Source organism: Silurus aristotelis (genome assembly GCF_946808225.1).
Source record: "Silurus aristotelis genome assembly, chromosome: 26".
NCBI lineage: Eukaryota > Metazoa > Chordata > Actinopteri > Siluriformes > Siluridae > Silurus > Silurus aristotelis.
The window spans coordinates 3,473,095-3,496,384 of record NC_139599.1 but is presented as its reverse complement, the minus strand read 5'-3'; the positions used below and the strand labels follow the sequence as shown (position 1 = coordinate 3,496,384).

The 23,290-nt window shown below is 35.3% G+C and overlaps 1 long non-coding RNA gene across 1 annotated transcript in view; it reads left to right on the top strand.

Annotated features, from left to right (window-relative positions):
* Positions 1–23,290, top strand: part of LOC310720546 — a 69,652-nt gene that overhangs the window by 30,138 nt on the left and 16,224 nt on the right. The window lies entirely within an intron of this gene.

Genomic DNA, 23,290 nt, shown 5'->3' with positions numbered 1-23,290 from the left:
CTTTGATCTAATCGAACTGCACGTTAATCTTTGCCGTTGTGTTCCTACAGAGAGCAAAGGTGTACGAGTTAACACACCGAACGTGTGTTTTAAACGCCCATAGTGTTAAATCAAATCTTTTTTTGTTGTGGAATCTACATTTCCATGTCCAGCTGTGGGTCTTCATTCTGCTGTAAGCTCAGGGGATTTTGTTGTCAACACATCATTCTAATAGTATGTAGTTCTGGGAAAGTGATTGTACTGTCACTTATTTGTCATTACCACGGGAAGATTGTAAGCAATAACTTGTGCTTATTTTCTGTGCTAAAGGAAATGCTATATATATATATATATATATATATATATATATATATATATATATATATATATATATATATATATATATATATATTATACACACACACACACACATCCTTCACTCAAGGAAAAGTACAGATACTTGTGTTTTAATAGTCTCTGGTAAAAGTACTGACTAAACATTTTCTCTCAAGTTAGAGTAAAGAAGTTTGGACATGTACTGAAGTAAAAAGTAGACATTACTGAACATCCACGATATAAAACACAAGCAGAGAAAAGATGATGATCAAGTGATGTCTCTGTTCTCAGGCATGTTTACATCACTGACTCCCTCCGTCTCATCTACGTTAACCCCAAACTTCTCGTTGCCTTCTACTTTGCTCATTGTTAGCTTTGTGAACTAGTCTACATCTGAGGTGTGTGAGAGCCAGGAAATGATACACCAATGGTAGATTGAAAAAGCAGCACAATGACAAGAAACAGGTTGACGGGCTGAAGATGGCAAAATATTCACATTTCACCAAATAGATTACAACTAAAGTAACGAGCCTGTTTTGAAAATGTAAGAAGTAGAAAGTACACATATTTGTGTTAAAATGTAATGAGTGAAAGTAAAAAGAAATGAGTAGTAAATAAGAAGTACTGATACCGTTACTGTACCTACTAAGGTACAGTAACAAAGTATTTCTACTTCATTACTTCCCATCTCTGATAATGGTTTATAACATTGTCTCAAAGCAGCTTTACAGAGATAAAGAGGTTCTAAAGTAGGAATGTATACATTTAGTGTTTATAAGTTTGTTCCTTCAAAGTTTCTTTCTAATGAGCATGTCAAGGAAAAACCCTGAGATATCATGAGAAAGAAACCTTGAGAGGAACCAGACTTAAAAGGGAACCATCCTCATTTGGGTGGCAATTCCTTATACAGTAGTTCTATCATTGTTGAGGTTTTGGCGAAATGTTTGATAGGCACTTAAATGCAAATTGCAGTTCGTAGCCAACATATAAATGAACCTCTACAAGTGTGACAAGCAGCGATGAGAGTGCAATTGGACTTAAGTTCTTTTCCTAGGTCAGATATCAGATCAGATGATCAGATCAAATCAGATTTTTGTAACAAAATTTAAGGCCTCTTGAATGTCTTAGTGAAGAGAGGATAAAACTTTTGTTTCGTCTCTTTGGTTTAAAAACACCATTAAATCATGTGTTAAACCCCCAATTTAATGCAGTGTACCAAAACAGATATATTAAAATCAAAAAAGTTTCACATAGTAGATCTTTAGCAAGTAGTATTACTTTTTTTGAACCATTCAAATGAAAAAAACATTAACACCTTACACATCTATTGTAATTCTGCTTACTCATGTGTTACGGTGATACAGTGGTCTCTAGATAAGCTTTCCGTGTTCGAGTGCCGGGGAAACCCCTTTCTGATGACACATTTTGAAGGAGGACAGAGGTGATAGTAGATTTTCTTCAGCAGTCAGGAGCTCTTGTATGGTGCATTTTCATACTCTAGCAGATTGTTCACATCACATACAGAAAAAACTAATGACTGACGCAGCACTGGAGTACAGAATACCACAAAAAAGGAATTAAACAGGCCAACTGCTGTAATAGGAACATCATCATTGATGCATCCTGTTGCTGAGTTAGTATTAGAACCAGAAGGTTTATTTATGCTAATGTGTAGTATTGGTCTTACAGCACAACAATGTGCCACTGATTGCATGAGAAATCTACCATCACCCCATAGCTTCTTCAAAATGTGTCATTAGAAAAGGGGTTTCCATCTGCTGCTGCTGAGGACAAAGATACCTTTGGACTGTAAGTAATTTAAATAGTTTTGCACTTAAGCATCCATCAGTGAAACGCTGATCAAACTAAACAATGATGGATCCAGAAATAAGGAATGTCCAGATGCCATCCAGAGGACAGGGTTCCTTTTTGAGTCTGGTTCATCTCAAGGTTTCTTCCTCATGTCATCTCAGGGAGTTTTTTCTCTCGTCACCAGTGTCCCTGGTTCACTCATCTGCGGAAAGTGATGATAAGACGCATCCTTTATCTTACACTTCTGAATTGCTACCTTCTGGTTCCTAGATTCTCAAAAAACAGGTGGAAATGATCTTTAATAACCCTCAAGTTGTAACTGTTAAACATGTCATTTTGAATTTAAATGATCAGCATTAAATTGAATTCAATTAAATGACCACTTTTTTTTAATCATGCTTCAAAACTCTTAAATCTTTTCAGATTAACGTTTTCTGATTAATGTTAACAGTTAATTAGCTGTTTGTTGTTGTTTTATTTTATAATTTCACTCTACTGGGTGTCCTCAAGTGTTTTGAAAGTCGCATTTAAATAAACATTTAAATAAAATGTATTAATATTGTTATTATGATTATGATTATTATGAATATTATGAACATAATGTGTTTGTATATTTTTGGACAAGCCAACTTGTTAAATGTCTTTGCAAGTATGCTGCAAACATACATACATTTATGATTTTGCGTTTATAGTCTAATTATATCTGTAAATCTGTTTTGTGAAAATATCCATTGTTAAAAGTGCAATGCATATAGAATTAGATTGAAATCAGTCTTTTTATCGATTGATAGTTACATTTGATGTCGGGGAACGTTCGCAAGACCAGTTATCACTTATGTTATGGCAGCTATAAACAGTAAACAGTCATATATATATATATATATATATATATATATATATATATATATATATATATATATATATATATATATTCATTCATACATTCATTTTCTCCCGCTTATCCGTAATTCGGGTCGCGGGGGCAGCAGTCTAAGCAGGCCCCCGCCTTCGACTGCTGCCCAATCCTCACAGCACCGTCCCTTACGGTCCCTCCTGCAGGTGGTGAGCCCACGGGAATATATATATATATAAATATAATTATTATTTTTTTTTTATCTGCCAGAAAACTTTACTTACAAAGCTCTAACACTGGAGACTCCTTCCGAAAACATAAATGAGATGTTGGTTTACAGAAAAGCTTACAATAAATATGATCATATAAACAAATCAACAAGCGAACAAACACAAAAAAACCAATCAAAAATTACCTGACAATAATGAAAAAATAATATCAGTATTGACAGTCGTTTATTAGTTTTCTTTGTTTCTGTTCTTCTTGGACTTGGCTTATCTTCTTTTTCTTCTTCGCCGTTGTCGTCTTTTTTTTTTTTTATTATGATTATAACTATGATTCTTTTGGCTCATATATTTGACAAAAAAAAAAAAAAAAAAACTGAGTTTGTTTTGGAAATAAATTCCATGCATTTAAAGAAAAAAAATATAAATAATAAATCATTATATTTTAACAAATCAAATCGACAATTTTGAAGATTTCAGAGTTCAGTGCGAGTTTTTTGCAAGTTTAATTTTTTTATTTTTCCTGCACTGTAGAAGTTTTATAGCTTTAATAGAGCAATGTTGTTCGCAAGCCAGTTTTCATTGGTAATATGTCAGTTGAAGAGGTGAAGGTGTTTTGAGACGCTGCTTTTGACACAGTGAAGGTTCCGGCGTTGCGGAGAGAGCGTTCTGTGCTGACAGGGTCGAGGACAGTGTCAATGCCCAAAGCAATAACACTGCCTCTCTGACCATCACGCAGGCTAGATCTCACCCGTCTGCATGAGTTAACCTCACGAAAGGTGATTCGCTGCAGGATATTATTACTTCATATGACCCAAAACCCACACATACACACTCATACACATTATAAATGATCCTTAGATTTCTCCTCTATCATACTGTTTCCTTCAAGGTCACGAGTCGTTTCAGGGCTCACCTCAGGCTTTTCACACACCAATAGGACAGGATTCTTTTAAGGCCAAAATCACTGATGTGATCCACACACTGAACTGGTGAGAAAACAAGGTTTGTGATCTCCACTTATGTATTGAAACACGAGGTGAAAATTATCTTAAAAAAAAGAAAAAAAAAGATTATTCGGACTGCTCTCACACCTGTTGCTTCAAATCGCAAAATCTGAATGAATCAAAGTGAAATTGATACTCGAGGTACGTTTACTGTTTGATTTGGTTAAGTTTCAGAGGGTAAACTATACAAAAAATGTTCAAACATCCTCAATAGACTTCGTGTGTCCGCAATATGGTGATGGAAATCACAAATCAGACCTGGAGCAGAATGATGATGATGATGATGATGAATGATTATGCTAAGAACGAGTTTGTACATTTTGTCCAGGCCTTGTATGGTGCTTATTTTCTTTTGGGAATAAGACAATCTACAAATATCTGATCTTGAATTTATATTCTCCATAAAAAAAAATCTACACAAAAAACTCAGCATGTTGAATTCACTTCACGTCGAATCGCTTTCTCATTCGGTTCTCTCGGAAATGGACCGACCCCGCCTTGCTGAAACACCGGTTGGTTTGGTCCACACCTCAGTCTGAATGCTCCACACCATAGTTTAAAAAAACAACACCACCCTATTCAAACCGGACTAAATCCTGCGTATGTGAACACACCTTCAGAATATAATCCGTGTGTTTTATAGTTTTGTCAGTCAGGAATGAGAAAGTCTTTCACTACCCCGTTTTGCAAAAAAAAAAAACCATTTGCTCTGTTCATGACTATGATGAAGTTGTGGTGAGAAATAAGTGTGAAATAAAATCCAGTTTCACGAGATGAAAGATAGAAGTCGAGCGCCGAGCCCCGCCTTATGGATTAAAAATTTGCAACGTGACAACGTATCGACTTCTTTTCCATTTCCGGAATAATATTCCAGGCTATTTATTCTCTGATGGCAGAAGAGTTTCATTTAATGTATAATATAGAACGTAACAAACAGCCACCTTGTTTCCGCGCTCTCCATTCATTCGCGCATGTCCATTAGCTCCGGGATTGAATGCTTTAATGACGGCCACCTTGGAGTGGTAGGAAGAAAAAAAAAAAGTTTCTTGCCATGATGAAAAGCATTCTGGCTTTTAACACTTCAGTTGGGCTGCTATTTATTACCAGCAGGGATATTCTATTTAATGATATTGCCAAGGAGCAGCCAATGGAAGATAGTTTAGTGTTGCAAGCAAGGCTATTGTATTGTAAGAGCCCATTAGCTACTGTACTTTCGGTCTATTCATTTAGTTCAGCGAATGTGTTTTTAGCTCGTCTTGGGCTCTGTGAGATCCGTGGAGTTTTTTATTTTATTTTTATTTTAGGTTGTGTTTATAGCTGATATTCAAGAGGCATACGCATTAGAAGTGGAAAAATCATTAAAGGATACCTGGTTCGTATGTCGATGTGACAGAACAAACTCATTAATTAATTACTGGTAATTCAAAATAACTTCTCGGTTTCCGCTTCTTAAGAACCCAAGAAATTCTTGCAAGTGTATTTTAATAAGGCATAAAGCTAAAAGTTTCATTTCAAGCCATAACTCTAAGCTGAATGTCAGTAAGTTTAGTAAACAGAACCAATTATCATAAAACTTCATACATTTTTAAAGTATGTCAACAATGCAACTTAAAATAGCAATTTTGTGAAGTGAGTAGCTGCATTTTAAAAATCGTAGCCAATCAGAATGAGAAAATTTGGCGTACAAATTTGAAAAGTTGTTCAATAATCTTGTGAATGAAATTAATTGTAGGAAAGCACCAAAATTGCGGCCATAAACTCTAACCTTAACATTTGTCAGTTTTTATTAAAAATTTTTTTATTTTGTTTGTATGATAGGGAACACATTTTGCTTTATTTTCATAAAAATTCACACTCAAAAACTTTAACCTTTGTCATTTTTGTCAATTCTTATCTTTTCATTTTTGTACAAATTCTGTTCAATTTTCATACCAAATCGTACCAAATGATCAATAAAAACGCATAAAAACACTAACTCCAGCCACAAAATATAACTTATTCTGATTGGCTTAGATGGGTACACCTTTTTGTATGTATATTTCATACATTTTGTTTAGATTTATTTGAGTGAAATCAGTCACAAGGTCTTGCAAAGTTGTTAACTCCGCCCATCAATTAGAACCTTAACCCTTTTTAAACTTTTCCGAATCATTTCACTTATACGATGTGGAACAAATTTTAACTGCATCTGTTTGTACAAACCTAAATAGAATTTTGTTGCTTCTTAAGATTCTTATTTTAAAAATTTTTTATAATTAATGTCATATTAATGGTTAATATTTTGTTCATCCACATAAAAGCTACAAGAAAACATAGAAACACAAACTCCACTTAAGAAATCTAGCCTTAACTTTTATACCATTTTTCATATGTATATGCAATAAAAAACGTCACAATGAAGTTTGTTAAATCCGAAATCAACAATTTTTTAACCTACAGCGTTGAAGCAACCGTTTGGACGAGTCATTGTCTTTCGGTTCTTTTGAAGCCGCACATGGATACGCTTTGACCTGAAGAGGAATAAAGAAGCTCTCAGCTGTTATTCCTGGGAAAACAAAGCACGCCTCTCCTTAGGCTCAGTTGGTGTTTATTTACCCGCTGGGCTGCCACAGATATTAGTGGAATAAATGACCGTGTTCAGGACGGTAGGCTTTTGAACAAACAGCCAGTGAGGTAGTGTCTGAGCGTGCAGAATAAACACGCATTTGCGTCTAGCTTTGAGGAGTGGTTGGTCACTCGCCAGTTTGTACGTGTGTGTGTGTGTGTGACAGATTATAGGTTAGCGGTCGCTCTCTTTGCCTAACACTCATTTCTGGGCAAAAGTACAGTGCAAGTAGAAGCTGGAGGATGGAATTAAAAAAAATGGGTCGTATTTGAGATTCCTGAACGCAAGCCGACAGAAATCGAGCTGCCAGAATACCGTCTTAATAAATCAGTGGAGGCTTTTTATAATATCCGTGTTGAGCCGATACCTCGTTTTCTACTTCGTTACATCTAATTTTATGTTTGCTACTTCGCAAAAAAGGTCACTTTCAAAGCAGTATTACGTCTATTACATGACATACATCAGTCTTGCTGTCAATACAGCATCTTTAGAGAAGTGGGAAGTGGTACCTCAGTGGATAAGATATTTAACTTCTGATTGGAATGTCATGGGTTCAAATCCCAGTACCACTAAGCTGCCACTTCTGGGCCCTTGAGCATGCTCAGCTGTATAACTAAAATAACTGTAAGTTGATCTAGATAAGGGCCAAATGCTGTAAATGTAACAGCAATTGTGTAGCACTGTATAATTATAGAACCCAAACCCCAAAAAAGGCCTTTTAATACACAGATCCTGATAGCAGGTGTGTTTACATGCAAACGATTTTACGGCTTATTTTAGTGAGTCATTTCATTTGACTCAGCTCAGGAGTTCTTTTCGACTCTCAAAAGTTGACTAAGTATGGTAGCATGTCTTACTCTGTGTTGTGCTTATTAAAAATACATTACTTTCAATTGAAGTTAAAAAGAATGTTTTGCTCCTGCATCTGGGCTTCATTGAACAGATTTATCTCCATTTATTCTGGTAACTTATCACCATACAAACTACACACAAAACTCACTGTTCATCAAAAGAAAAATCACAGATGTTTAAAAGTTGTACATTTAGAGTTTAAATAGAAGCATTAGTGGATGGATGGATGGATGGATGGATGGATGGATGGATGGATAAATATATGGATGAATGGATGAATTAATGAATGGATGGATGGATGAATGGATGGATGGATGAATATATGGATGGATGGATGGATAAATATATGGATGGATGGATGGATGGATGGATGGATGGATGGATGGATGAATGGATGGATGGATGGATGAATATATGGATGGATGGATGGATGGATGCATGGATGGATGGATGGATGGATGGATCCATGAATGGATGGATGGATGGATGGATGGATGAAAGGGCAAATGTATGTGAACTGCCAACATTCCCCTGCTTAAAAGAATCAAATCAAATCAATGTGAATAATAAAAATATATAGCACCTATAATCCATATAATCTATAATCCATTTTCTTTTGTTGTCGATTGAAAAACCTAAATAATTTAAACAGTTTTTCTTCTCCTTGTCAGGTCAGAAGGATAAGCAGATTTAAATATTTAATCTGGAAACCAAAAAAAGTGTTCACTTGTTTCATGTTGGGGTAAAGATTAATAGTAATTGACTATCTGAACCTCTTAATAAAATACTTCATAGCACAAGTGATTTAGGTAGAGGTGGTTTAAGGACACTGCTCTTATCTTGAGCAGTGACATTTCAGGATCGCTTTTGATGAGCGTTATTTGATATCTGAGGTAACATCTAGCCCGTGAGATGTAGAGCTCAGGTTTAGTGGCCCACCTCATTCCCCACATGACTCATGCTTTTTTTTTGGTTGCCACAGAAACATTGGTTTGGTTGAATGTCATGTTTGGTAGTTCGGAGACTCCAGATGACATGACTGAATGACTGGAACAAAGAAAAGTGAAAAAAAAAAGGGGGGAATTAGGAATCAAATCTGTTTTCATGTTAGTTAGTGACTAAACCTTAGCATTCTTTGCATATTTATTGATTACACAATACAAATAAGTGACAAATTTAAGGAAAAAACAGCCTTGTGGCACAGTTTTGTTGTGAACTGCACTGATTTATTACACTTAAACCCTTAATTTTTAATCCTGATGGTAGTGGTCTCTTGCAGAGTGACCCCACCCTTAATCCCAGGGGCACACTGATTTATTGGTTTAATAAGGAAGAAAAATGAAGTAAATCTTTTGTATATTAGGGGTGTAACGGTACACATGTTTTGGTTAACGGCTTCGGTTCGGTGCACATGTGTACCGAATGCAATCCTTTTTACCTCAGAACTTTAAAATCTGAGTTTCCTCAGGAACATATTAAATGGCAGACCCGAGTTTGTTTAGTCTCCGCCTCACACCTTGAGCGCAGTATCAATGTGGCTACTCGGTCCATACCCGGAAACACGATTTTGTTTTCATGCACGAAATCGCAGTCACTTCCTGTCACCGCCAACGTTTTTACGACGGTCTAGAGCTACGAATTCTTCTACGTTTAAAGCTTTTAAAAATTTCTCTTAAAAGGAGAAAATCCTCACAATTCCACATTTCGAGGGAGTGAATGAATGAAGGATGGAAGGAATGAAGACATTTTGTTAAAGTATGCTGAAATAAGTAGAACAGTTACGCAGAACATACTGTATCTTTAGAAAAATGTATATTTGTACAACATACAAACACACATGTATATACACACACACATGTATATACACATCTGTATTACCCAAATGGGGTCTAACAAATGTAAAATATATTTAAAAAAAGTTTTATTCCAAAATGCAATAAAATGTATGCAAATTTAATTGATTACTCAATTTAATAAATATAATAAATTAGTGTCTTGCATTCATTTGATTTATTCTATTTGATTTTTATATATTTTTTTTTTTATTTAAACCAGACAAACAAGACAAAAACAGAATATACAAGACAATACAAGACAATATGAGACAATATAGACAGTATGAGTATTAAATAGAGATACAGATTATATGATAGATCAGTGATGTACACAAAGTGTGTGAAATATAATTAAGGTGAGTTATTAATGAGGGTGATTTCCTGGGGAAATAAACTGTTCCTGTGTGTGTCAGTTTTGGTGAACAAAGTTCTGTAGCGCCTGCCAGAAGAAAGCAGCTGAAAGATGTTGTGTCCAGGGTGCGAAAGGTCAGTAGTGATTTTTGCTTTTAATGTAATCAGATTTCAATTGCTCTTGGGTTAAATTTGGGATCAATGCTCTCCACCACTTGTGCAGGCAGGAAGATCATATATTTTTTGCTCCAGTTAAATTCCATCTTTCTCATAATTCTTCCTCAATTAAAACATGGCATGAACCCCTACGAGGTGTGACAGACCTGAACATTTTTTTTAATGATTACATTTGCCATCAATGAAAAATAGTTTACTTGGTAAGCTTTTGCAAAACTTAATAGGAAGGAGTAGTTCACTGGCATTAGACTGTAGGACCAGAAGGTCATGAGCTAAAATCCCAGCACAACCAAGCTAATTGCTGGGCCCTAGAGCAAGGCCCTTAACCCCTTAACTGCTCAGTTATAATTGTACTGTAATTCACTCTGATTCGGATTGTCTGCTTAATGCCACAAATGCCCTTACATTTAACATCATGAATAACCATTACTCATTTAGATCGGATTGTACACTTGCCATTGCTGTGACTGAGCTTATAATTGTGCCTAACCCCAACCATATTCCATCTGCTATCTGGCTAGTTTTGGACTGAAATCAAGTGCTTGATTTTATTTTTTTTTGGGGCTAAACCATTTGCCAAAAAGTCCATTTAGACTCCCCTCCACTGTGTTCCGCTCCATCCCTCCACTGCTCTGAAGTGAGCTGTAAAAACAGCGCTGGGTGTGCTCTGACTTAAACGTCTGGCCTCGTGCCGTCTCAGCATCAATCACAGCGCCCTAATGAGGCCTGGCAAGAGCAAGCTTGATTTATGCTGGTTCTGCTTAGCGACAGACAGAGGCTAATTAACGGCAGCAGCTCCCATGCTGAATACAAAGTGGCCAGTGTGTCAGCGGACACGAACCGCAAAACCATCATCAGAACATGGCCGAGAGTGGATACCGACACAAATAAATTACAGACGATTGGCTGGACTGTGACAGGTTTGAGTGAACGGCTGTAAGTGCCCGCTTTTTCTGTTTGCTTCATGCTTGATCCTGCATTAGGCATTGCGTTTTTTGGCCTGCCATTAGTCTAAAGTGTTTTGCTGCTCACTCGGGCGCAGCAGTTAGCTGATCGACTCAGCGTTTCATTGAGGTCATACTGACGACGATGACGACTCTTCAGCCGTGCATGCCCATCGCCTACCCACAAACATCCCAAAGCCAACGGGGTCTCCGTCAGAGTTCAGAATTTGTACTTGCTAAAACTTGGCAAGAAACTGCAACTTTTCTAAAGTTTTCAATTAGGGATGCAATGGCACTGATTTTTGTACTAAAAAAAGGACCTACACTATGTATTAATCAATCAAGTTTAAGTGCTCAGTGCTCGCAGAATGGAAGTGCTCATGTGGTAATTTGTTACATGTAATTGTGGCTGACTTGTAACCTGGTCTGCACTCAGACCCACCGTCCTCACCCTCACGATGTCTATTTCTTGTATTGTAGAAAGACCCTTTCCTTCATCCATGCAGTACAAAGATATGAAGATATGAACATCACTGAAAGTCTATTCAGTCCGTCATCTAACTCTATGATCTGTGTAATATCTGCTTATTGCAACTTCATATCTGTGCCCTTCTCACAGCTCAAGGCAAGAACAATACAAGGCTAAATGCTCATCTTGTACTTGTTTTTTTTTGTTCATTTGTTTCGGATGTGTACGTGTCATGGACTAAACTATAACTCAGTTTGAAAAATGTAACACTTATTTCATCCACTCGGAAAAAGGAAGTGTCGTGTTTACGTTTTAACTGCCTAAGAGGACATGCATAATAATATGTTTTTCTTGCTTGTTTTCTCGTGATAACAACTAAATTTTCACGTGATCTCGACATGAGTTGTTTTCCTCGTTGTCACGACTTAATTTTCTCGCCATAACGGTGCCACTATTGGTTATGGTTATAGTTCATGATGCTGTAATGATGATGCTGCCTCTAGAACATGCTCTTATTCTAAATACATGGAAAATGTAAGGCTTTCCTAGGACTTCCTCAATTGCGTTATGTAATTGGTGTGTACGTTCTTTTATTTTTGGTTGCTTTCAGACGAGAATTCTAGCAGCTATGATTTCGCAAGAAATAATTGAAAGTGCGAGGCCACAATAGGAATAAAGCAGTGATGAGCGCTTTGAAACCATTTTTACAAAAAGCAAAAGCTGGAATTCCGTTTGTGAGGGACTATTTGTGCAGCATTGTTGAGATGGTGTGACTCTGACTCTTCAAAACCTGCAGCATCCTCACTACTTCCAGTTGAGCGTCCTGGTTAATTTTAATACTTCTTTGAAAATCCTGGGCCTTTAGGTTTCAGGAGAAAGAATCAGGGATCAATTAAGTGACAGCAGCACTGTGATACTCTCGAAAGAGTCGTAGGTGACAGGCTTGACATGTTAGTGTTCACTGACCAAGCAGGAGAATGAATCTGACCTCAACTGTGCTGTCTCTGACCGAGTGCTCAACGATTGGTGTTCATCCATTCGCTGTCCCCTAGGCAACCATTGATACTGCTGAAATGCCAGAGATTCCCTCGGTTGATCTGATAGGAGAGAACTTGGGCTGAAAGTGAAGTATAGACACTAGAATACAAGTGATACAACAAAATCTTTTATAAAAAAACCCAAAAAACTATTTTCTTTTTCGCCTTTTGTTCTCATTTAAGTAAAATATTTAATATATGAAGGGTTTCCCAAGGTTTTTTTTATTTTCTTATTGTTACACCAAACTGAGCTTTTCAATTTATTGAAATACAAACTTGTATTAGTGTGTGTGTGTGTGTGAGAGAGAGAGAGAGAGAGAGAGAGAGAGAGAGAGAGAGAGAGAGAGAGAGAGAGAGACTCAAGGAGATTTAAGTAGTATTTGTGATGCTTAATTCATTTTGACACTTGGAAATGTTAAATCCCCGGGGCTTCTGTACAGCTCATGCTTAAGTAGGTTAAATAGAACAGAAGCTCCTGGGATCAATTTCAGCCTTCTGCACGCTGGCACAAAAATACCGGCCGTTCTATATCTGAACCATGTAAACTGACAAATTATTTTCAAATTCGCAAAAATAAAATAAAATAAAAAGCAACACGAGGCAATGAGTGTCTGATGAACTCCTGCAGAGCTTCCTGACCTTACATCAGACATATCAGGCGATTCTATAGAGAGAGAGAGAGAGAGAGATGCAGAGAATTTAATAAAGGCGTTATAGAAAAGAAACTAATTCTTTTGAGCCTGTTCAAAATCATACTCATAATCATACTCTATTCCCAATATCAGAACAAATTCTTTCTTTGGTGCATGTGCTCATGGTTTTACACTCCAGTGACTATAATCAATTGAGGTCAAATCAATTAATGCCTAATTATGTTAAATGGCAACACCTGCTCTGTAAAGTATAATTAAGGGGCAAAGCTTAATTTATTTTCAGTCACTATCACCATGGCCAGGAAGAAAGAACTCAGTCATGATCTTCGTACGAGTGTTGTCAGTGCCCATAGTGGAGGCAAAGGCTAAAAGGCCATTTCGAAAGAACTGGATGTCCTTGTATCAACTGTACAGAGTATCATCAAGAAGTTCAAGATGTTCAACACTGTCAAAAACGTGGATGGGCCTGGCAGGAAGCACAAAGTGTCCTCTGGAGTCGCTTGAAAGATCTGCCAAGATGCAAACAACAATCCCTATTGTTTCACCACCAAATCTCTAATAGACACCCTTATCACCCAGTCAGGGAAGACAAGTCTCAAGATCCATCGTTCAGTGAATTTTGCATCGGGGTGGTCTTTATGGACATTAAACCAGAAAGACATCCCTTTTTACCCAGAGATACCAGAGATGACCTTTTTACAAGGGGTGACCTAGATAGCTTTTCGAACTTCATCCATCCTCTGGTCAGATGAGACTAAACTGAAGCTCTTTAGAAATATGGATGTTGCATATGTTTGATGTAAGAAAGAAGAAGCTTTCAATCCTAAGTATACCATTCAAACCGTAAAGCATGGTGGTGGTCACATCATGCTATGGGGATGCTTCACGACCAGTGGTACCAGGTAACCTTGTTAAAATAGATGGTATCATGAAAAAGGAGGACTATCTCAAGCTTCTTGATAAAAACCTGGTGGGTTTAGCACACACAGACCTACAAGAAGTCAATAAAAACCTATGACCTCTCCTCACAATGTCCAGCTTTTCTTGAAAATGGATTTTTAAGTATGTCCGAGACCAAATCAATTTCTTTTCCTCCGTAGGGATAAAAAAAGTCTAACTCTGATGTAATAATGTGTGCAGAGCTACAGAAGTGTTTTGCCATGTGTGCAGAGCTACAGACGTGTTTTGCCAGTCGAACATGTCCCATCATTATAATTACACAAAATTTTATATTATGATTATATGTACACTAAGTTAAACTTTAAGGCTGTCATTCAATTCATATATTCAATTGTGATTAATCGCATGATTGTCATGAGTGAACTCAGTTAATTGCAACTTAATCGCACATTTATATCTGTTCTAAACGTACCTTAAATGAATACTTTTTGAGTTTGTAATACTCTAATTAAAATGGGCATGGACAAATATGGAGGCTTTATGCAAAGTAATTATGGTGTTTAAAGCTTAAGGACACCAAACTGAACTTTTGCTGGCTAAAATAATTTTTTACAGTAAACAATATATGTTGTAGTTGTAGTAAAGACAATATATGTAAGGTAGTAAACAGGCTAACCCAATGGTTAGCATTAAAATAAGACAAATCCGCTGACTAACATTGTATCAAGAGAAACTAGTTTTGTAGCGAAAAAAACTAGCATTGTAGCAAAAACATGGGGCTATGGGATTTCCAGTAGTCCTAAAACCCTGAAAATTCTCAATATTTACACAAGTATTTTGTCAGATAGTAGCCATTTTGTCCTCTCTAACTCTCTCTGCATCTTGCTATCAAGTTGGCAACCGACTGTTCTGACTTTTCAAAATTATTGCAAATGTATAAAAAGCTACAGTATTTTTTAGCACCAAACAGGGTTAGCATTTATACATTTTTTCCTTGCACACACACACACACACACACACACACACACACACACACACACACACACACACACACACACACACACACACACTGTACACCATGCATCTTGTGTTAGAATGTAAATCTTTGCATCATCTTGAAGTGGATTTATTTTCGCAAAGCCCTGTTGAAAAGCTTAAACCTTCTATAGAACAGAGACTGTCTTTTTGTCTTAAAGGAATTAACTATGATTTGATGGAATGTGATCTGTGGCAACTGAATTACTGACCTTAGTCACTTGTGTGTGTGTGTGTGTGTGTGTGTGTGTGTGTGTGTGTGTGTGTGTGTGTGTGTGTGTGTGAGTGCTGTTATACAGGCATTAAGCAGTTCATGCGTTTGTATTTAACTGTATGTGAAGTGTAGGATCAGATATTACCAACTCTGTGTGTGTGTGTGTGTGTGTGTGTTTAGTGGGTAGCTGTATTGAATGATATATGTATAACAGTAGATAGTAGTGATAAATAATGGACCATACATAGACGCCGAAGGTATAAATATACAAAGGAAAACACCTGGAGTGTCTCACTCAAGTCGAGGAGATCATATTGGAAGCTCAGTCATCTCACATTAGTAATGTTTTATTTTATTACATTATGCGCTCGTCTCGATTTTACCGCTTGAAAGTCCCGTGTCCTGTCTTGACTCTGAGTTTTTGCTTTCTGTCAGAGAAATTGTCATGTATTTATTGTGTCTTTATTATTGTAAAAAACTCAACTAACAGTGTATAGCTAGCTCTCTAAATGTAACATTAGAATAGTTAGCTAACATTACATTTAGCAAGCATAACAGTTACAATAGGCAGATGCATATAACTAGCTACACAAAACTAGCGGCATAAGCTAGATTTTGGCTGAGAGAATTAAAACTGCAGATCATTTTGATGGCTGTGTAATAATACTGAGAAGGGGATGAAAAAATGATAATCATGGTTGAAAAATGGCCGCTATTTAAAATAATTTCCTAAGGGATGTTAAACAGGCTATTATTTTACAAGCTATTTTCTTCCTGCGTAATGTGTTTTGACTACGTGTGGATCCTCGTGTGTTAGCATGTCTTTCTAACTATTTAGCTAGCAATCTGTCTGATTTATACAAGATTTTTAACTTTCCATTTTTACCTCTTTCTACCAAAGCACATTGCAGGCTTTTTCCAACATGACAAATTGATAAAAAAAAAAATTCCTTATATATTAATTTCAAATGAAGAACATGCTATAAACATTTTTTCCGCATTTTCAGATTCAGGATTCCTCTAAGCCGATTGTGCGAACACCGCGGGCCTGAACTCAACGTCACCCTGAACAGTTACACTCTCCAACAAAAGCAGTAGGAAATCTGGTGTGTGATAATGTATGCGTGTCCAGGAAGCCTTGTGTGTGATGTATTTAGTAAGAAGGTTGATTTGTTTTTTTTTTGTACTGATAGATTTTGGTTTTCACTACTTTCTTTTTCACTAGTTGGTGATTTCTTTTTTTGTGATTCAGTTCATCCCAGAGTAGTTCAAGGATTTAGGTGCGGTGACTGGGCAGGCCATTCTATGATAGATAACACTTATGAGCTTGAAAGTACCTTTCAGCTTATTGTGTTGTATGGTGAAGTCGGTGGATGGTTTGAGTTGAAGAACGGTTGCCATGTTGATTCCTTTCACCCGAAATAAGTCTCCAACCTTTCCTGCTTCGAAAACAACCCTAGACCATCAAGCTCCATGTTTGACTGTGGGGGTGAGACAGTCTGCTAACATCTTCTCTCCTGTTCTCCATCTTACAGAAAGTCTTCTGTAAGAGCTCAAAATGTCCAATTTGGACTCCACAGAACTTTCTTCCATACATTCCCTGTCCAATTCTTGTGTTTTTGCCTTGCAAAAAAGTTTCTTGCATATAAGCAAAAGGAACATCCGTAAGTCTGAATCAATGAGATTAGGCGATTCCATACTTTTGACAGGCATAAAACTTTAAAAAATCTATAAGAATTATTAAAATAATTCTATTTTAATGCCATTGCAGAGAATTTCTGGCTTGAGAGCTCTGGAGAGCACGGAAACGAGAAAAGAGTACACACTGCTTGAGGGGCTCAGCCACGATCCCGATACTTGGTCATTTTGAGAATAAGAGACTGCCATAAACATGTCATCGAGCCGAGCGCTGAAGAACGGAGCTGCCTGATGCGATGGAGTAATTACCTCCAGACTGTCAGCAATGTGGAAGACACAGAAAGACAGCAGTTATCATTCCAAAAAAGGTTATGAGATCAAATCCCACCCCCCTCTGAACAAACCCGTTAACCCCGGGCTGTTCAGCATCATGATCAGATGTCTTTGTTTGAGCATCTATCAAATATAGAGAGAGAAAAAGGTGGGCTTGGTACTGAAGTGTCCCTCAGTATCTCACCGTCACTCAGTGAGTCAATCATTCTCTGGTAATTGTCTTCTCAGGATTCGATGCACAGTCATACATTTGTTCTCAAACGGTTGGTGGTTGTCAAAACGATTTCACTCTGCGCCACGACGTTAAGGTCGCGCTAAACGAGAGCATTTCAGAATGACTTTAACTGTTTGTTGTCATGGCTGAGATAGAAACAGAGCAGCGGTGAACCCGATCGCTGTTTTTTTTTTTCTCCCCTTTGCAGTCCTGTTATTGCTTTTATGATGTTTATCACAACAGTCTGGATTTCCCTAAATGTGTTCTAATCAGTGGGTCTCTCCCTTTTTTTCGCATCCTCTATAAGTTCAAAATTTTATTTCCATTTGTTGTTGTTGTTGTTGTTGTTGTTGTTGTTGTTGTTGTTCTCCTTCTTCTTATTATTATTTCACACTGTAAAAGATTGGCCGAGTTTCATAGATTCAACCTCTGAAATACTGAAAACGAGTAAAAGGTTTTGATTTTGTGCTAGCATAATTAACATCACGCTAGTAGCATTTGATTTCCTGCTAGCATACTCCTTGTTCTCCAGTGATGGAGGTATGCTGAATCACTGCGAGCTAGTCGAAAAAAGCGGTTTCTCGGTGGTTAAGCCTTCGAGCTACACATTCAAAGGCCCTTAGCGTTAACCTGCTTAGTCGTTTCCTGTTTTAATTGTCTGACACTTTGGATGAAAATGTCAGGCTGATGAGCAACTGTAGTGCATTCATATTATTATTATTATTATTATTATTATTATTATTATTATTATTATTATTATTATAATTATAATAATTATTATTATTATTATAATTATTATTATTGTTGTTGATGTTGTTATTATATGTGCCAGTATTTACAATAAATGCAATAAAATCAATCAATCTATCTATCTATCTATCTATCTATCTATCTATCTATCTATCTATCTATCTATCTATCTATCTATCTATCTATCTATCTATCTATCTATCTATCTATCTATCTATCTATCTATCCTATCTATCTATTTATTTAAGGTGGAAAAGGCTTGTATAAAATAACTTAATTGAATTAATAATAATTATTATAAAAAATGTCATTATTTTATTAATTAGTTTTATTATTATTATATTATTTTCTTTACTTTAATGTGGAAAAGTATGTAAATATAATATATAATACGTTCTAATATTATTATTTTATTCTAGATATTATAATATTATATCATATTATAATTAATTCTAATATAATTATATAATAAATATATATAAATATTCACAGTATGTCACAGAACTTGGCTTCCCCCATCAGCCACTGCACCATGTTTTTCACATTTATTGGTAATTAACACTTGTATTTAATCTCCCCGTATGCCACACTCATTGTCTCACAGTTGTCTTCCCACCTCGTTGTTCTCACTCATTCTCAAGTTTAATCATCTTGTTTATGTGTCTGGTCATTTTGTGTTTTGTGTTTTGTTTACTGTCTACGCTTAAATCATTATCTGGACTTGCATCCGCCTCCGCACACAGAATGTGATAATTGCTTATTATATATTATTGTGATGCCGTCGATTTGAGCAATTTTGTATTCAGTCGCAAGACTGCATCAGTTCATACACCACAGTATATAAACAGTATGTGGACATCTGACCTGAAGATTTATGTGCTTCTTTAATGTTGCATTGCATGTTTAGTCTCCATTTAGTCTGCTGTTATAATAATCTCCAGTATTCCAGTGTCCTGGGGTGCGGTCAGCGTTCCAATTTATCCCAAAGTTGTTTAATAGGGTTGAGGTCAGAGCGCTACAGCAGGCCACCAAGATTTTCCACATCTTCCAACCTATGTAAAGTATTAGAGACGGTAAGATTCACTGATTCGCATCGGTGCATCAGCATAAAAGTTAACGATGTGATGCATTGATTTTAAAAAGTTGCCATTTGTATTGCGTTGCATCGTTTTTAACATTTAACATATAATTATTTGTAGATGCGATAAAATATACTTGTATTATTTAGAAAGTGACCAATAATTTGTGACCAATATTTTCTCTGCAACTGCAAATATGATGTATTACAACACTAGACCGAGCCGTGTCCTGAAAAATGCAGCTCTACCTCTGCCATGTTAATCTGTATTCTATGTGACTCCAAAGGCGTGTTTGTGAAAGTCAGAATACACTATAGAAATGTATAATTACTTTATTAATCGGTTTTTGACGTGTTGTAATTAATTCGCAGACATTTACACTTACATATTTGTTATTTTATTTTTGTTTATTTTTTTTTATTTCATTGTTTTTTTATTTCTTTATTGTTGAGTTGGAGGCTTTAAATAAACCCTTTTGGGTTTCTGCCTCTAACTGCAAAGCATATGGATTGCACTTTTTTTTTATCTTTTTTTATTGTATACATTTTATTCTTGTGTCAAATAAATAAATAATAATAATAATAATAATTAAAAAATAAATTAAAAGGTGAATCGCATCTGCCCCAGTTATGGAGATGCACATCTCTATGTCTTCATGGCGCTGACTTTGTGCACAGGGGCATTGTCATCCTAGAGCAGGTTTGGTTCTCCTAGATTACGTGTAGGAAAAATTGAATGGCACCACATCCAAAGACATTTTATTCAGTCGTGTGCCTCCAAATATGTGATGTACGTTCATCCATATAATGTTTGTACTTCTGCTAAATAATTTGTCCCGAAGTACTGAAAGGTAGAATGAAAAGTGTCAACATTTGATGAGAAAAGCAACAAATTAACATTATAATAATTGTATTGTAAGAAAAGTCGCACCAAGCAATTCTAATTGAGTGAACCCATTCAACGCGTAATCAGGCAACGTACTCATACATATTCATGTGAAAATAAAACCACGTGGAGGTACAGCACCTCGTTCTGTGTCCTCGAATTGTAACTGACTTCAAACATGTGACATCGAAATGCAGAAAAAAAATCAATCACATAATGAAATAATGAATAATATAATATTATGTGCTACATGTGGCTAAAAACCACACGTGTAAATCGAAGGTCATGCAAGTTTTCTGTCCCGGGAGAGACCAAGGGCAGAGACGTACAAACCAGAAAGCTTGAGAAAAATCTCAGGGAAGAGCAAAAGATGAGAGATTAAAAGTGTGAGAGAACGAATGAGTGAGTAAGTGAGGGAAGAGGAGAAGAGATGGATGGAGGGAGTGGTGGAAAGATGCGATGGGATCATGTCTGCTTTATGATGCGAGGAGTGAGGTCATATCTGCTAATGGGGCCAGACAGGGCCGGGATTTATGAGTTCACACTGGTGCTGGTCAGTGTGTGAAGTAAACGTTTATGTGTGTGTTTGTGTGTGTGTGCGTGTGCGTGTGTGTCTCGACTTCACCAGTGTTTGAAAACCAACCACCAATTTTCCAAATCCTCTGATAGATTTTAGAGAGTCGAGTTACTGCAGTTACACTTTAATAGTAATTAGCAAAGCCTTAGTGATCACACACACACACACACACACACATACACACACACACATACACACACACACACACACACACACACACACACACACACACACACACACACTGTCTTCTTGAGAACAACCATTACATTTTCATGAACAGTGAATCACAACCTTTCATGAAAATATAAAATGTGTAATTTGTTATACAACATGTATCAACTGATGTTGCCAGATGTGCACTTTAAAATAATTTCCTGGCTTTTCACTTGCTGTGGTTTACTTGTGTTCGTTGGGGGTTTGAATATATTGCATGCATTTACTTCCTGAATGTATGCAATGCTGAACTCAAACAGGATCAGCAGATCATTTAAAATAATAATAAATATTTTTAATGTTTTGGACGAATCACATGTTCACATTAATGTGCACGTTCCTTTGTGTGCAGGTGTACAAAGGATGTCGTCTACACCTAATCATAATCTGCGTGTGTTAATATATAAATGTATAACAATGAATGCAATATAGTGAGGGTTTTCTGTACATGTGTGTAATATTTATGAAAGTTGTCTCCTGTATCAGTTGAACTTTGCACTTTGTCAGTTTCTTGATTATATGACAATCGTATTATTTTCTACAAATGAATACTACGTTCTCCAACTGGGAACCTTAAGCTTTTGACTCCTGGCAGATTTTTTTAATATAATTTAAACTTTTCACTTTTTAATATTTGACTCAAGTATAATTTTTGAGTGCATTTTTTTCACTTAAAATCTTTTTTCCCACTTCCTCACAGTATGCTTATAGTAAATACTAAACAAACTTTAATAATTATTGCATAATTAAACATGTTCCGTTTAAATATGCAATGCTTTATAGATAAAGAGAATTTTTTTTTTTTATAAAACCAGAGGAATAAAATAAATATTATTAGAAGTTAAACAGGTTTTTTTTGTATATACTATACTATACTATACTATACTATACTATACTATTACACTATACTATTACACTATACTATACTATACTATTACACTATACTATACTATACTATACTATACTATATTACACTATACTAATACACTATACTATACTATACTATACTATTACACTATACTATTACACTATACTATACTATACTATACTATACTATACTATATTACACTATACTAATACACTATACTATACTATACTATACTATACTATTACACTATACTATACTATTACACTATACTAATACACTATACTATACTATACTATACTATTACACTATACTATACTATTACACTATACTAATACACTATACTATACTATACTATACTATATTACACTATACTAATACACTATACTATACTATACTATACTATTACACTATACTATACTATTACACTATACTATACTATACTATTACACTATACTATACTATACTATACTATATTACACTATACTAATACACTATACTATACTATACTATACTATATTACACTATACTAATACACTATACTATACTATACTATACTATACTATTACACTATACTATACTATACTATACTATACTATACTATACTATTACACTATACTATACTATATTACACTATACTATTACACTATACTATACTATACAATACTATACTATACTATATTACACTATACTATTACACTATACTATACAATACTATACTATACAATACTATACTATACTATTACACTATACTATATTACACTATACTATTACGCTATACTATACTATACAATACTATACTATACTATATTACACTATACTATTACACTATACTATACTATACTATACTATATTACACTATACTATTACACTATACTATACTATATTACACTATACTATTACACTATACTATACTATATTACACTATACTATACTATACTATATTACACTATACTATTACACTATACTATACAATACTATACTATTACACTATACTATACTATACTATACTATACTATTACACTATACTATACTATATTACACTATACTATACTATACTATACTATTACACTATACTATACTATATTACACTATACTATATTATACTATATTACACTATACTATTACACTTTACTATACAATACTATACTATTACACTATACTATACTATACTATACTATACTATTACACTATACTATACTATATTACACTATACTATACTATACTATACTATTACACTATACTATACTATATTACACTATACTATATTATACTATATTACACTATACTATTACACTTTACTATACAATACTATACTATTACACTATACTATACTATACTATACTATACTATACTATTACACTATACTATACTATATTACACTATACTATACTATACTATATTACACTATACTATTACACTATACTATACAATACTTTACTATTACACTATA